General features: G+C 40.1%; 1 protein-coding gene across 4 annotated transcripts in view; it reads right to left on the reverse strand.

The window, feature by feature from the left end:
- Window positions 1-17,830, reverse strand: part of FGL1 (fibrinogen like 1) — a 58,286-nt gene that overhangs the window by 34,439 nt on the left and 6,017 nt on the right. For 3 of the 4 annotated variants that reach the window (XM_033400650.2, XM_033400649.2, XM_049704144.1), the window contains exon 2: window positions 15,845-15,990. The exons of the other annotated variant lie outside the window; for it this stretch is intronic. The gene's annotated coding sequence lies outside the window, so the exon portion shown is untranslated. The remainder of the gene's footprint in view (window positions 1-15,844; window positions 15,991-17,830) is intronic. 4 annotated transcript variants of the gene reach the window in all.

A 17,830-nucleotide genomic window follows, 5' to 3' on the forward strand; every position in this document is an offset into this window, starting at 1 on the left:
TACACATTCACAATAATGAATTCAAGCTGCTGCTGTTAAACTTCAAAAGCAAAGGTATGGGATTATTTGGCTGATTTGATAATTGCCTCTGGTAAAATGCAGTATTTTGAAATGCAGACCTATTTTTTTGCTCCTCGTATCCTTTTTGCCTCTTTCCCATTCAAGCATTTAGTAAACCCTGAGCTCACTTCCTCAGAGGAGGGACCTATAACTGTATGTCCCAGTAACAGCAGCTATCACACGTGGCACCCTTATGTACCAGACGTGGTAAATATACTAACTCATTCAGCGCCAACAGCCCCATCAGTGGGTGCTGTTACTATCCCCATTTCACAAATGAGGAAACCAAGGCACAGAGGTTTAAGTAACTTGTCCAAGGTCAAGTTACAATGAGCAAGAGGTAGAGCTAGGATTCAAAGGCAGACTGGCTCAGAATCTGTGCTCTTTACCGTTAAAGATGATCCATGCTATCTGTCAAGGATGCAAGCAGCACCATGGCCTCAGGAGAAACCTGGGAAAAGCTAATCAGACGATAAGGACAGAATCTAGGGTCAATGTTCTGTGAAGGCGTGTCAGAACCTGAACTTTTTGGGAGGAATGTTAGTACTGTAGACCATGGATGCATTGTCAGAGCATCAGGAAATGTCAGATTTGTGACCTTGCACAATTGTACCAAAGCTATGAAATGAGAATGAGACCTCAGCTCAGTGGCTGACAGAAGTATGAGAAAACAACGAGACAAGAAGGGCAGGTGAGATCCAGTGTTTGAGGAGATGGACCAGAAACAGAACGGTTGGGATGCATACTGTAAGGCATGGCTGCTTTTTTTTTCTTTCTTTCTTTCTTTTTAAAAAATTGAAGTATAGTTGCTGTACAATATTATATGTTATAGGTGTACAATATAGTGATTCACAATTTTTAAAGGTTATACACCAGTTACAATGATAAAATATGTGCCACAGTCCCCATGTTGTACAGTATATCCTTATAGCTTATTTTATACCTAATAGTTTGTACCTCTTACCCCCCTACCCAATATTGCCCCACCCTCTTCCCTCTCCCCACTGGTAACCACTTGTTTGTTCTCTACATCTGTGAGTCTGCTTCTTTTTTGTTATATCACTAGTTTGTTGTATTTTTTAGATTCTATGTATAAGTGATATCATACAGTATTTGTCTTTCTCAGTCTGATTTATTACACTTAGCATACAGGGCTCAGCTTCTCAAAGGGGCTTCACTGAGCAGAACAGTGAGCTCATTAGGCTTACATCTTAAATTAGCTTGTCTAGAAGTTGGATTTTACACATTTACCCTAAGTGATTATTTTCTGGAGAACGGACTCATACTTAACAGTTTCTCAAGGGATATATAAAACAGAAAAGTGAACTTATTAATTTAGGAAAAGAGAATTGCTTGGTAAGATAACCTGTTTAGGAATTTGCATAGAGGACTTCCTCATGGTGGACAAAATTGCCCCAGAGCAAATCAAGCAAAAGGAATTTTGATGAACAAAGAACATGAATAAAGAGCATTGGACTTAGAGGCATTTTTTTTTTCAAAGTAAAGTAATTAGATAAACTTTTCTTCTCTGACCCAAGAATGAGCACCGACAAATTTTTTCCTTCTCCTTTTGGAAGACCATATTCAGAGAAGCTTCTCAATTAATACATCAGTTATAACACAGTTGTCATCCAAACCCTCTGGACTATATATTGTGTCTGCCCCTTACCTGATACCTGACCCAGTCCCAAGAGGAAGGTTGAATTCCAGGTCTCCCCAACTCCAGTCCGCTCCTGCCTGCAGCAGTGAACATGTCTGGTCTCAGCCCCATCATGAACTAGACAACAGATCGTATATCCTTTAGTGTATTCTACCAGCAAACATTTCTGACAGTTATATTTTCCAACCTTGACTCCCAATGAAGGGGGAGACACCTTTTATGGGACTTATAAAATCCTGTGCTCTAAATACTGTGATCACATTTTAAACTTAAAAATGTGACTTTTATCAAAATATTTAGGATGGAACATATTTTAAATACCAAGGAAAGAGGTTAACAAGACTAGTCTTCGTTTCAGGCAACTAATAGAGCTTCCTCAGGTGGAGGTTATAAAACTCCTAAATATATAAACTTCCTATAATGTTGTTTTAGATATCATCTCATATGGAGTCCTGAAAGGATATAAAACATTCTCATGTAGCATAAGTCTGAGAAATTACTATGGAAAAGCATTTTAAAATTAGTGAGACTAAACCAATTTCACTAGTGAGTCACCCTACCTATTCCTATTGTCTATGTAACTAGTAAAAGTTTAAATTAATAGATGCTCAATAAATGGGTCCTGAATTAATTACTCCACGTCATGTCAATATGAATGGTATGGTCAAGGGAATAAAAGCGTTTTACTGAAGACTGAGAGAACTGCATTAATTTCCAAGCTCTGTCATGGCTCATTATATGCTCCTGAGCAAGTCATTGCTCCTCTCTGAAGCTCAGTCTTCTCATCTGCGAAAAAAGCTATTGGATCTAATGGTCCCTACGATCCACTCCCACTTTTAAATTCTTCTTTTTTGATTATTTATTATTATCTACAAGAAACCTTCCTAGAACATATCATGAAAGAGGATTAAAGTTTTATATCAAAGTTAGGAAAGTTCATGGATAACTAGGCAACACTGGTGAGTATGTGTAACGGATGAGTAAACTAGGTTGGAACTGAGACTTCGGTAGAGAGTCCTGTGGAATTAGGGATCCCTTTCATAGTTCCTCTGGGGCTCAAAACAGATAATCACAAAGCTGCTGTAATTATCCAGTTGGAAAATCTATATTATTACCTAAAAAATCTAGTTGCTTTGCTCTGTTCCTGGCCAACTCCTAGAGTTCTGGGACCATGGTGGTCTTGAAATGTTGCTGTTACTACCAGGCAGATTTCAAAATGTAAGTGGTGGTTGTAGGAAAAGGCCATTTTCTCCTTCCCTAAGCTAATCTAGACTTGGACACAAGCCCCTTTCCTGAAACCCCAACAAAAGCATTTGATAGGCTGTGATGTTTGCAAAGCTTCTGAAACTTTGGGGATAATGGAAAGAAATTACAATGCAGAGAAGGAAAATGTAAACAGGAATTTTAGCTATGAGTATTCTCTTCTCCATAGAGGTCCCCCATGGGCCATCTCTCCCCTTATCAATGGACCCAAACTATTGACATGTTGAAGGAATTACATAACCCTCCATGTAGAGAATGTCCTTGGTCATATCTTACCCTTAATTCCTCTCTTGCTTTATAAGAAGGGAAAAAATTTCTACATCCCCAGCCAATAAAGTACTAACCAGTACTGATTCTATACCTACAATTAAGACACAATTTATAGATTATGCAGAAAAATTTTGCTTTTTTTCCCACAAAGTTTCCATTTCAGAATATAATCTGTGCTATATTTTGCATAATAAAAGCGCATTAAAGTATCACCCACCAAGAAAAAGAAAAGTTTTCTCCAAAGATAAATAATGGCTCTGCTCCTAGCTAAACAAAAAAATTGTCACCAAAATCTTCTTGTTAAATATGGTGGATTGACCACACATTTTAAAATGTGCTTCCTCCTCAAATCCCTTAAGATGACAGCAAAGAAATAGAAAGGCATAAACCTACAATGTCAAAGCAAACAGGAATGATATGTGAAGAGATAAGAGATTACAACAACTTATTGGAAGAGATTTTAGAGGAACCACAAAATTCAAGAGTGACTGTCAAGGCTGAAAATAAGGGGATTGGTAAAATAATATAAAAAGTGTAGCTGGACCCTATAGCCTCCTCCCCAGCCCATGTAACTCCTACCCTCTTTATTCATATACTACCTACCACTTGCCCATTTTTTATTCCTAAAAGAATTTGATCTGGACCTTATTTTCATTTGAGGATAGCAGGAATGTTGAAAGGTAGGAGCCACAAACAGAGAAGTTAAAATAAAGCATGTATAGAAAAAGTACAACCAGGCACCTCTTTCAAACAAGATTGCTGTCAGGCAGGTTTGTATTTCCTAGCAGGAGACAGGGTTCTTCTCGGGAGAAATGGAAGGGCCCCACAGGAAAAAAAATTAAGGATACTAAAATATAATGCAACCTCCACAGATATGCCAGTTCACCACCTAACCATATATTGAATCTCACCAGTCCACAAACTCTACCCATGAACATTAAGCTAGCTTTCTGTTAGCTTTGTCGGTGCCTCACATAGAGATAACCAAGGGTCACCAGACATTTGAAGAATGTCTCCAGTATGAAAAACAGAGATAAAAACAAGGGGAGAAAAAAATAAAAATGGAACCCAGGGAATAAGAATACTGGGGGCCAGGCAGTGTTCTAGATGCTGGGGAAACTGTAATGAACAAAACAGACAAAAGTCTCTGCCCTCATAGAGCTTACATTCTAGCAGAAAGGTGGAAGTAAACATTAAATGAAATAAATAAATAGATTTGTTAGAAAGTGATGTCTGCCATATACTGTGAAGAAAAATAAGTCAGTGGAGAGGCTTAGTGAGTGGGTGGGGGAAAGAGAGGCAAATTTAGATAGACTGGGCCAGGGAAGGCTTTATTGAGACGACATTTGAGCAAAGACTTGAAGGAGAGAAGAAAGTAAATCATGGGGATATCTGGGGACAGAGGGAGGAAGGAAGCAGTCCAGGCAGAGAGACTAGCTAGTGCAAAGGCTATGAGGCTGAAGTGTGTCTGAATGTCTGAGGAATAGCTAGGAAGCAAGCAGTCGATGTGTTCAGAGAGATAACAGAGATCAGATTATAGACAGACTACTAGTCTGTTGAAAGGAATGGGACTTTTACTCTGAGTGATGGGCAAGCCACTGAGGTATTTTTGAACCAAGAAATAATACAATGTGACCTATATTGGGGGGCACAAGAGTGGAGGTAGAGAGACCGGTAAGAGACTAGAGGAATACTCCAGGCAAGAAATGATGGCAGGTCAGAACAGGATGCTAATAGTGGAGGTGAAGAGGAATGGATATAATTTCAAAGTAGAAGAATGATTTCCTGACAGATTGAATGAGAGTTGTGAGAGAAAAAAAGAAGTCAAAGATGACTTCAAGGTTTTTGGTCTTAGCAACCTGAAAGATGGACATGTCAATAAGCTCAGGTGGGGAAGAATGAAAGAATAACAATTTGGAGCAAGGAGGAGAGATGAAGAAGTCTATTTTGGAAACGGTAAGTTTGCGATGACTGTTAAACATGCAAGGAAAATGTGAAGAAGGCAGTTGGATTACAGAGTCTACAGTTAGGGGAAATACATATTTTAAAGTCAGTACCATAAAGAATGGTATTTAAAGTTATAAGAATGAGGACAGCAAGGATGTAGTACAGATTCAGAAGGGAAGAGGTAAAAATACCGAGCCCTGGGGTAAACCAATGTTAAGAAGCTGGGGAGATGAGGCACAAAGAGCAAGAATAGTAGAAAGGAGTTGTCAGTGGGGTAGGAGGAAAACCAGGAATGAGCGACATCCTAGGAACCAGGTGAGAAGATGCTTCAAGGAAAAGGGAGTCATTCATGTGTCTAGCAGATAAAGTAACAGGAGGACTGAGAACTGATCCTTGGATGAAGAAACATGAAGGTCCTTGGAGACTGTGACAAGGTCAGTTTCAGTGGAATGGTGGAGTGAAAGCCTGGTCAGAGTGAGTTTAAGAGAGAATGGGAGGGGATAAATTGGACATAGCTAAAAAGAAGTGCAATTGCTATAATGGGAAGTAAAGAAAAGGTTTTGTTTTATTTTTTAAGATGGGAGATGTCTGCAGAAGAAAACTTCCAAACTATATTTAGTATTATCAGAAAAGTAAGAAACAATAATGGAATGCTGTTATTTTTATTTAAAAAGGAACAATTAACACAAAAAGCTCAAAGAAATTAAATGAAATCGTCAAAATTAAACAAACTTCACTGAGTGGATTATAATATATATTCAAGGAAACCTCCCAGAAAGTAGAATAAAATAGGAGAGAAAAGATAAGAAAATTAGAGGTATAATTTTAGGAAGTCAAGCATGTACCTAACAGAACTTTCAAAGAGGAGATAGAACAAAATGGAGAGTGAATTAACAAAGAAACAATAGAAAAATAATTCCCAGAAACGAAAGAGTTGAAGTTGAGTTTATTTAGTGTCCAGCACAATGACTTTTAAAAACAAGACAAAAAACACCCACCCCTTGGGCAAATCATGATAAAAATTTGAATAGCAGTGTTAGTGAAAAGCTGCACAAAGCTTTCAGAAGTGAAATCACATAAAAAGTACTGAGACTCAGAATGGCATCATGCTTCTCCACAGAAAGAATGCCTTAAAAGTTCTGAGGGAATTTATATTTTCCAAATCAGGACTCTACACTGCCAAGCTAGCAATCAAGTGTGAAGTGTGAATAAAGCCATTTCAGACGTGCAAGAACTAAAAAAACAAAAATGAAAACAGCAAACAAACAAAAAACTACCTTAACATAGCCTTTCTGAGAAAGAGTCTGACAATACGATCTAGAAAAATAAGGGCGAATGAAGATCGATACATCAGAAGACAAGGAAAAGGAACCAAGAAAAAGGGTTCATTTCCCGGAAAGCCCTTTCCCTTGCCAGAGTTGGGATTCTTGTGGGCGATTTGGAGGGCAGAAATGAAGCGGCAGGCTTTTTAGCTCTCACATGCTGTTGCCTATCTGTTGGCTCATCTCGCTGGCATAAGATCTCTGCCAGGCCTGCAGCTGCCCCACCTCCCCTGGATCTTCCTTCAGCACGTGACAATGGCTTCAGCTTCTACAGGAAAGCCCCAACAGCCAGGTCAGAGGCAACAAGAACTGACAGAGCTTGCAGTCCGTCCTCATGGGCTCCATCTCCTGCTTCCCTTACAGCCATCTACCCTTTTCACTCACCTACCCTCCATCCTTCGAACTCCTCCGGCATCTTATCTTAAGAAAAGGGCCTTTGAGAGACACACAATAGCCTAAGGTCATTCCTTATATATCCTAGAGGCTCTGCTTCTCTGATTGAACTCTGTTATATACAGGATCCCAAACAGGAAAACCGAATGCCAGAGAAGGAATTTTTCAAATGCACTGTTGTTTCCTGGAGGACTCACTGGCCCTCTTGGCCGGCTACATAAAGCATGTAAAAAGTAATCTTAACAGACATTGGACAGATCTCCCAAAATGTATAGCTTCAGGTCCCACAAAACCTGTATCCTCCCCTGCTTACCAGTTAAGATAAAATGAAATGCTTATTTAGTACTCTTCTTTTCAGAGGTTTCTTGCTTATCTGAAATTTTTTCCCTCTGGTATCTAACCAACTCTGAATTAGTTGCCTAACAGGGCAAAGTGCAAAAGATGTTTTCTTATTCAATATATTTTCCCTGTAAAGAATAAAAAGAGCTCTGGGCAAGGAATGTTTGTTTTTCTTTCGATGTGTATGCAAGGACTTCAGAATTGCATATATTTTATGCTTCTGAAGAATAACATCTTTCTTATTAAAGAAGAATCTCCCCATAAGATCACATCATTAAAAAAAAACAATTGCAACCAAATAAATGTTAAATTCTAATAGAAAACAGATTTTTTTACACTAAATAAATGAAGAAGAAATTCAGCTATATTGTGTAAAAATATGTGGAGAAAAAAGAAAACAAGAGCTCATGTTAAGTAAAACCACATTTTAAAATATGCCTTTAGACCCAAGGAAGATGGGCGGTAACACAAGCGTCTGCTTTCTCTCTACTCCCCAGTATGACTTCTCTGCTTTCTTTGATAAATTTGCTATACATCTTTTTCATTCAGGTACCTAAATCCTGTTTCTACATGAGCTTTTTTCCTCCAGTTTTTAGATTCTTAAAATATTATCTCCTCTTAAAACATCATCCAACTAACTGGAAAACACACGATGATTCATACTTTTATGACCACAACTAAAAGTAGAATTCCCAGAGTTGTTAGCTATCCTGACAAAATTTCTGGACACTAGCAGAAAATTTAAAAACATGTTATTGACAGAAGTGTATTTGTACATTTGAATTTAAAATTTGTCCTTGGGACTTCCCTGGTGGCGCAGTGGTTAAGAATTTGCCTGCCAGTGCAGGGGACATGGGTTCGATCCCTGGTCCGGGAAGATCTCACATGCCGCGGAGCAACTAACCCCTGTGCCACAGCTACTGAGCCTGCGCTCTAGAGCCCGCGAGCCACAACTACTGAGCCCACGTGCTGCAACTACTGAAGCCCACGCACTTAGAGCCCATGCTCTGCAACAAGAGAAGCCACAGCAATAAGAAGCCCACGCACCGCAACGAAGTGTAGCCCTGGCTGGCTGCAACTAGAGAAAGCCTGCACACAGCAACAAAGACCCAATGCAGCCAAAAATCAATCAATCAATAAATAAAATTTAAAAAATAAAATTTGTCCTTATTTTTCATTCAGCTTTTAATATTTTTTATTTCTTAGAAAAAAATAAGACATCCTAAATATAATGCTCTAAGACAGTTCATTTAATTTTTTTGCCCGCACAGCTTGCGAGACCTTATTTCCTGGACCGGGGATCGAACCCGTGCCACTGGCAGTCGAAGCAAGTCCTAACCACTGGACCCTCAGGAAATTTTGAGATAGTTTCTTACTTTCGCTTCAAAATAACTACATAATGCTGAGGAAAAAAAAGTTTTATTGTGCACAATTACACTCACATTCTGATTCATTGTTTGGTTAGCCTGCATAAGTTTCATTACAATGAATTTATTTTTCTGCATGTGCATTTGAGACCAGAAGCTGGCGTATTAAACTTCTAAAATTTACATTTAAAAATTTTACATTTGCATGTGGATGACTTTACCAATAACTAGGATTACCTCGAAAACAAAGAATAGATGTCCATACATGTGCATGACCAAGAATACACACCAAAGTGATTCTCTAAGATTGAAGTGTTTTCCCGTTTCCTCCTTAGAAATATTGAGGGAAAATTCTAGAACTTTTAGACTTTTTGTCCCTACCTCTAGCAATCAAAGATTATGAAATATTAAAGCCTAATCTCAGAGTAATCCACTTTTTGTTTTTGCTTATAAGCTAAAGAAATAAATTTATCCAGTCATCTTGAGCAAAAATAAATAAATAAAATAAACAAATGAATTTATTACAGGGATACTAAGGTAAGTAACAGAATCAATAACAGACTGCCACAAAAAAGCTGAGGAAGACAGAACATGCACTGCCCCAAAATGCTCAGCAAGAGTTCTTGGATCTGTTCTGTAGTGTGCACCCTTAAAATGATTTAATTTCAGTGGAAGTTTAGCCCCTGTGTCTTTCCATACAAATTCCACAGCCCCGGGAGAGAGAATCCAATTAGCCTAGTCACTTATATATCAGCGTACACCTAGACATACAGCACCCACACATCGGGGCTACATGCCTGCTCTCTTGCCCATAGATGATAGATTCAGGGGTAGAGATTCTTACCAAACATGACTACTTGGGGAACTTCTGTAAATAAAGAAGGCTCCCAGTATGTACCATTTTCCTATTAGCCAATCAGGAAACTTAAAGAATGAAGAAAGGGGGATCCATCCAGTTTACTAGAATATCTTCTGGTTCAATAAAGATGCCTGGCAAGCCTAATATCTCATCTCCTGTGACGACTATTTTCACCAATGACTCAACCACATTACATGTGCTCTTTTGTTATTGCTGCCATATATATATATATATATACATGGTTGATATATGTGTGTGTATATATATGTATACATATGTATGTGTGTGTGTGTATTCCAGTCCTCTTTTCCTTTATTTGTCTATTCCAATATTCCAATAATCCCTCTGTACCCTCTATGAATGAAATAGGCCTTCCCTGGCCACTTGCCCTTCCCCTAAGCCCATCCACCTAGGCTAGATGTTTTCCTATGTGTTTACTCTCTTATATCACACATCACTATATTGTGTACTGGAGTTTCTCTCGTCATTAAACAGAGATCAGGGACTCTTTTCTTGCTTCTATATCCATAGCACCTAGCATATACGTACCATACAATAGAGGCTCAAAAATATTTATTGTTCATGGAACAATAAAATTCCTTATCTGTGATAGCATATAATAAAAGATTCAAACTTGGTAACTTACATCAAGTTGGCATCTTACATGAAGTATTACTTACTATCAGGCCTAATACACAGAAGTCATGCAATAAATTCTAGTTTCCTATTGTCTTGAAACAAGATTAGGACTGTTGAGTTTGATCTATAGAGAGTGAGGCAGCAATAATACACACACAAATAATTAATGGTTTCATATACATTGCTAATTTAGGAAAGGAAAAAAGTGATTTTTAATAATCTAGAATTATTTGTGAGATGGGGAAGAGGTGAATCTGGAGACAATACCTTGCTCCTAAAATCATTTTCTAACATTGCCAAACTCACTCACTCTTGTAGCAGAATGAGAATTTTACATTGCAATAAAGAAAAGTAACAGAAACTTCTGCTTTAATAATGTAAGTGCTTGTAGCAGAATAAAATTGCTACCAAGAAAAACTTGAAAAGTTAGGCAAAATGAAAAAGATGACCTGTATGAAAGCATCAGGGAGTTACTAAGGCAGCCAGGATTGGAGGGGCCAGACTGTAGAGAAGAAAGCTGCCCACAGTCATAATATGATAAATGTAAACTATTCTTGCTTCTTTTTTTTTTTTAAAGCATAAACTATTGATCAAAGCAAAAAATACACACAGGTACACACAGGAAAAATACACAAATCATTAGCATATAGTTCAATGAATTTTCTCAAACTACTTTTTCTGTAGTGTGGACATTCTGGCGATTGATTTTTTTCTGTTTTTGTATACCTGAAGATATTTTTGCCTTAGTTTCTGCATATAGCATTCTGGTTACTCCACTGTTTTCTCACGTGCATCATTTCCAGCAAGAAATCTGCTAGCATCCTTGTTCCTCTGTAGGTAACACTTTTTTCCTCTTGCTGATTTTAAAGGAACTAAGTCTGTCCATTCAGATTATATTCTCCAGGAAGCTAAAAAGTTTTGTTCTTGGGATGTTTATGAGGGAGTGGCCTGTGATCCACCCCTGTGGAAGGGAGCAGGTTTGGGCAAAGGGAGAACCTATGCAGAGTTTTGAGCTAATATAGCCCATCAGAGGTATCCTGCTTTGGCCAAAATGGCTGGACCTTACTCCCAGCTTGATGGGACGTTACACGTGGGCTGCCCAGGGAGGGGATAGACCTTGGCCAGAGGTGGCTCTCTATAACTGAGGGAACTCCTAAAGGGGCTGATGGCACACCTGTTGCCCTGATGGCAACAGGGCAACAAATTCTCCCTTGAAGGGCTGATCTGGAGGTGGTGTGTCACCATTTCCTTACATCTGTGGATACAATCACAGGCATTATTCATTCACTTGGTGGAGGAGAGCAGAGTCTAGATACCCAAGACAGTGTCTATTGTTGTATCTTTTTTGTGACACAGAAAGACTGTTAGATGCCTTTAAAAAAATTGTGATAAAATACACATAGCATAAGATTAACCGTTTTAAGTGTATAATTCAGTGGCATTAAGTACATTCACATTGTGGTGCAACCATCACCACCAACCATCTCCAGAATTTTTCATCTTCCCAAACTGAAATGCTACACACGTTAAACAATCACTCCTGTTATTTTCTTCCCCCAAACAATGGCAACCACACTCTAATCTCTGTCTCTATGAATTTGACTACACTAGGTATCTCAAATAAAAAGAATCATTCACTATATGTCCTTTTGTGTCTGGCTTATTTTACTTAGCACAATGTCTTCAAGATTCATCCGTGCTGTAGCATGTGTCAGAATTTCCTTCCTTTTTAAGAATGAATAATATTGCATTGTATGTATATAATGCATTTTGTTTATTCATCTGTTGATGGATATTTGGCTTGTTTCCACCTCTTGGCTATTGTGAATAATGCTATTATGAACACTGGTATACAATATGTCACATTCCTTTTAATCGCTCTCCATGACTACTAAAGGATAAAAGAAAACAAGAGGCCAAAATATGACCTATGAATTTCAATTGGTGAGATTCAGAGTCAGATTTTGAGTATTTGATCATGCAAACTACATGAGGATTAAAAGCAGGTTTGCAAAACAGGTAAGTGTCTTTAAAAGGATTGTTCAGCTTTCAACAGTATAAAAGGCCACACACACACACACAAAATCTGAACAATCTCATGTTCTCTCCGCCCCAGCCAAATTGGATATACGCCATTTCCCAAATACAAGTTGTGCTTTCTGTTTCTGTGCCTTTGCCCATGCTGTTCATTAAGTCTGCAGAAATCTTTTCTCAGAGGATCTGTGATAGCCAACTCTGACCTGTAGTTCAGAACAGAGAAAATGCCAATAATTATTTTCCTATTCTGAGGCAATTTCATTTAGCATCTTTTCATTCCACTGCTAACACCTATTTAGATTTATTCCCATTTTTTTCAGTTTGTCCTTTAAACATTACATTATACATATTATAGCCAAAGAACATTATGCATCCTAGATCATAAGATCTTTATGGTTATTCATTTATCAATGACCAGGTCTGTGTCATCCATAGTCAACAGGCAGCCCTAGACAACAGCCCTGTCTGGTTAACTGATGAGATTTGCAGTTGACTTGTTATTCTTTTGCCTCCCAGCTTCTATTCCTCCTAATAGTATCTCTATTTCTGTCTGGGGCTTCTCCGTAACTTTTGGGGAAAATAATTCTGCACTTCCACCACAGGAGCCAAAGGACAGTGGGCTGCAGGAATGAGATAATTTCTCCAGCATCTGCACATTTAAGGAGAGACACAAGGAGGTCACGCAACCTAGAAGAGCAGAGGCAGCAGCACGCTGGCCAGATGGTACAGGCTATGACACAGGTGCTCTGCCCCTTGCTTTCTGTTTCTTGGCTTTGCAGAGCTCTCTTAATGCTTGTTCATCCTGAAGCCTGATGGTCCCAGACGACTTCTGATTCTGTGAATCCCGCATTCTCCAGTAAATTTCAATAAATTCACTTCTGCCCAAATTAGTGTCAGAAACCAACCAGGAACTCTGATACATTACTATCCTCTTGCCCCTACTCATCTCTCAAATTCCTGTCCTGCTCTGGCCTGTATCTATTTTTTAAATGTATATATATATAAATAATACATATATATGATGACTTTGTAGATGAAAATGTAGATGTAACTTTAGACACAGATGAACGATACCTATCTATCTATCTACCTATCATCTCAAAAAAATGAAGGATCGGATTCAGAAACAATGGAAGTGAAGGATAATAACACAAGTTGGCAGTTAGCTTTTACTGCTTTTACACATCTCTCTTTAGAAGATCCTTATCCTAGGCTACTCATCGGAAGATACAGTACTACCGGCATGGACAAAGAAAAAGAAGCAAAAAGCACAACTTGTATTTGGGCAATGCCATGTACCCAGTTTGCAAAAAGGTTAATAAAAGTGACAAAGTATGATGTGGCTGGAAAAACCCAAGACTTGGAATTAGAAAGCCTGGGATAATGTTCTAACTCAAAATCTATTTAAATTGGGGTCCCCCAAAGCAAAGCCTGAGACAAAGATTTGGATGCAAGTAGTTTACTTGGGGGGTGATTCCAGGAATCATAAGTGAGGGAGTAGTGAGATGGATCAGGGAGGAAAGCCAATAAAGGGTGCCTAGTGAGTGGGTTACAGCCCTAGGCAAATGGGGCACAAACATGCTGGACCAGGGCTTCCCTGGTGGTGCAGTAGTTAAGAATCCACCTGCCAATGCAGGGACATGGGTTCGAGCCCTGGTCTGGGAAGATCCCACGTGCCACGGAACAACTAAGCCCGTGCACCACAACTACTGAGCCTGCGCCCCAGAGCCCACGAGCCACAATTACTGAGCCCACGTGCCACAACTAATGAAGCCCACGCGCCTAGAGCCCGTGCTCCGCAACAAGAGAAGCCACCGCAATGAGAAGCCTGCGCACCACAACGAAGAATAGCCTCCGCTCACCGCAACTAGAGGAAGCCTGCACACAGCAACAAAGAACCAATGCAGCCAAAAACAGATAAGTAAAATAAATACATTTATTAAAAAAACACACAAACCTGATGGACCCTCGGAGAGACCCACATCAGAATTTCCCCTCATGTGGCAAGAAACCTGGGGTATATATCTAGTAACTCCAGCCCCTCATTGCTTGAGGGTTGCCTCTGTAGGTACTGGCTCCTCTTGTTTTAGTCTATTCCTTCTACCTATGCTCTGAATCCCAGCCTCTTCTTTCTTGTCTAGAACTGTACTCTTTTTTTTTTTTTTTTTTGCCTCTCCCGTTGCGGAGCACAGGCTCCGGACGCGCAGGCTCAGCGGCCATGGCTCACGGGCCCAGCCGCTCCGCGGCATGTGGGATCCTCCCAGACCGGGGCACGAACCCGTGTCCCCTGCATCGGCAGGCGGACTCTCAACCACTGCGCCACCAGGGAAGCCCCTAGAACTGTACTCTTTTAATTATCTTTCCCCTTCTTACTTTTAACATCACCTGCTCTACCCATAGTCTTGTCCCCCTTTCATCCTAGAGACAAGCTCAATTCTTTTAAACTCTAGAAAATTAAAATCTCCCTTGTTCCTGCCTCTGGCTACCCTCTCATTGTTCTCTCTCCCTTCCAGCCATGCTTTGTAAAAAGGGCAATCTACACTCACTGACTCCATGGTCTCCCTTCCTATTAACCCCTCAACCAGAGCCAGTGACTTCTGATCCGTTCACTTCGCTGCAGCTGCTCACGATTAGGTCACAAGTCTCCTCAGAGCAGTTTCTTACTGATTTCTCAGAATGCTCCTTCTTCTTCAAAACTTATTCTTCAGTGGGCTTTCCTAAAACACCTCCCTCTTAGTTCTCTGGGTGTCCTCCAAGTGTTTCATCTTTTCTTAATATTCTTCCTCTCTAGTCCACTGAATGTTAGTGTGTACCAACTCCCAAATATCTAATGCCAGCTTTCACTTCTCTCTGTAACTCTGTGTTTGGCCAACAGTCAACTCATTACAGTCTCTTCCTCTTCCTTTCCCCTGGAGGAAAAGGCTTGCCTTTGGGAGAACACAATGAGTTGGAAAAAACCCTATTTATTCACTCATTCAGTTCAAAATCCTGGCATTATCAGACATCATTCCTCTCCCTCATCCTTCATTTCATTAGTCAATAAGTCCTATTGAATCTACTTCCTAAATACCAAACTTTCTTCATCAGCCCCATTGTCACAATCTCATTGCCACTGCAATCTTAATTTGTGTCCTCAACACCTTAGCATAATCTATTGGTACCTCCTCTTTGATCAATCTACTTCCAGTTTCCTTCCCATGGTGACTATCTCCTACACAGTTAAAAAAAAAAGTTATCTGTATAAAAACAAATGTGATCACATCACTCCTCTGTTTAATAAGGCTCAAGTGGCCCTCCATAATCAACAAGATAAAATCCAATTTCTTTCCTGTGGTGATCTAACCTTGGTGTCAGTATCCACTGGTAGTCAAGTAGTCCCCACGGTTAAAGCCACTGTGACTCAGCCAAAGTGGTGTACTGTGAGTGCTTTGAAACCTCTGCTAAAATGTGATGCAGGAATGGATCCTGAAAACTTGGAGGCCTAAGTCAGCATCAGCACAGAGCCTCCTTTGTAAGTATAATAAATGTAAACATTTATATATCACTTACTGTGAGCCAGTACTCTCTGAACATTTTCTGTGTATTAATTCATTTAATCCTCATAACAGCCCTTTGAGATATGCATTCTTATTTTTACTCCCATTTTGTCAGTGAGACAAGAGAGACATAAAAAGAGCAAGTAACTTACTGAAGGTCACATATGCCAGGGTTTGACTTGAAATAGTCTGGTCTCAGAAGCATGTTCTCATCCACTTGCTGTAGTGCTTTACTAGCTTTACACGAAGGTAGTGGGGTCGCCCAGCCTTAGAACATCATTACAGCCTGTGCGGGAATCTGTGCGAATCAGAGGCAAAAAGCCTGAGTCAGTGACAGCTCAGGGCAACCTAAACCTGGAGCAAAACATTATAAGGAGAATCCTTGTTTCCACATCTTCCCAATGCCCCACACTCCATGAAAAGCTTCTAAGAGACCAGAAGTGGAATCACTGCTGCAGAGGATAATGATGGCCTCAGATCATACGGGAATGTTTTCAAAAGTGATAAGATGAGGGCAGTGGGACAAAGGACAAAAAGTGGGACCCATCTTGAAAATTAGGCAGTCTACCCTTCTCTCTCCACTATGTGTTTGGACTAAAGACTGGCTCCTGGGCTTCCCTGGTGGTGCAGTGGTTGGGAGTCCGCCTGCCGGTGCAGGGGACGTGGGTTCGTGCCCCGGTCCGGGAAGATCCCACATGCTGCAGAGCAGCTGGGCCCGTGAGCCATGGCCGCTGAGCCTGCGTGTCCGGAGTCTGTGCTCCGCAACGGGAGAGGCCACAACAGTGAGAGGCTCGCGTACCGGAAAAAAAAAAAAAAAAAAGACTGGCTCCTAAGAACTGAGTTAAGCATCCCCCATTCCATTCTTGAATATTAAGGGAGGGGATGTCAGGGAAATGGAGGGAAATGTTTCTTGTTACAATATCTGCTAATCAGGATAGTTAAGAGTCATATGCAATTAATTTTAGCATTCAGAGAAGACATAACTTTCTTAGAACTTCATGCTGAGGAAATGGGTCACACTAACTCATGTAGCAGAGGAAGAACATTGTTTATCTTAATAGTAGGTCTAGCTGGGACAGGCTAGAAGCAAGACCAAGGGAAAAACACTGTTCTGATAACAAATAATTAATGAGGAATTTGGAGTTTCCATGGATAACCCAAGAGGAAGAGGGTGAAAAGGCAGGAGTGAGTGAGATAGGAATGGGCAGCAGAATGTGAAGAATCCATCAAGACGACAGAAAGTTGGCAGGAGGCAGCCAGTGAGAAATTCCAGGCTATGGCCAAAGATCTTTAATCTTTGTGTCGAATATTCACTTTTAAGATGTTTGCTGCAGCACGAAGTCCTCTTTCTCCTCACCCCCTTGCACTGTTAACACCAAATCCTCAGTGAAAAGCTACCACAGAGAGGTGCCTTGTGTCCATGGTATTTTGAAAAAATAAAGGGTAAGAGGCCATGTTCTGCCTTGGGAATGATGTGGGATGAAGAAAAAGAACAGCCCAAAGCGGCTAGACTTGAGAGAAATCAAGAAATCAGCAAAAGCAAAAAATAACAGAAAAACATTAGCTCCAAGGATCCTAGAAGATGTCGGCAAATGAGATCAGATTTCCTGCTGTCCTCGCGACGGAGATGTGGTTATCCCAACAACTTCGGGGGCTTGGGAATATTCAGGTAGCTGACATTTGAACTATGTAAGTAAAGTGGGTATATTTCTTATGCCACAAACTTACACGTGAAAGATAAATGTGACTCTTGTTTTCCTAATTGGATTTCAAGACTATATTCTCTGGGCTTGAAGAAACCTAATCTCTCTTGCACTGACTTCGGGGCTTGTGGTAGGCGAGGTCTGCGCTGTGCCACGAGAACCCTCTATTCCTGCCACAGATACTGGCCCCTCTTAGTTCTCCTCAGTCAGCAGTCCACACAGGCTACTGCTAAACCTTCCTCCTCTTCCTTTTCAGAGATGCAAGGGAAAGCATCAAATTCTTTTGATTTCCCATCAAGTCTTCCTCTTTTCACAAATTGTAAGGCGTGGAAACTGCTCTGATTTTAATCTTTTTTTCTCATGTCTGAAATTTTTATCTTTTGTTGCTGGTGTGACTGCCTGGGATCATCCTTCATGGAGGCAATGCATGCTTAT

Source organism: Orcinus orca, chromosome 21 (assembly GCF_937001465.1).
Source record: "Orcinus orca chromosome 21, mOrcOrc1.1, whole genome shotgun sequence".
In the NCBI taxonomy this organism is placed as follows: domain Eukaryota; kingdom Metazoa; phylum Chordata; class Mammalia; order Artiodactyla; family Delphinidae; genus Orcinus; species Orcinus orca.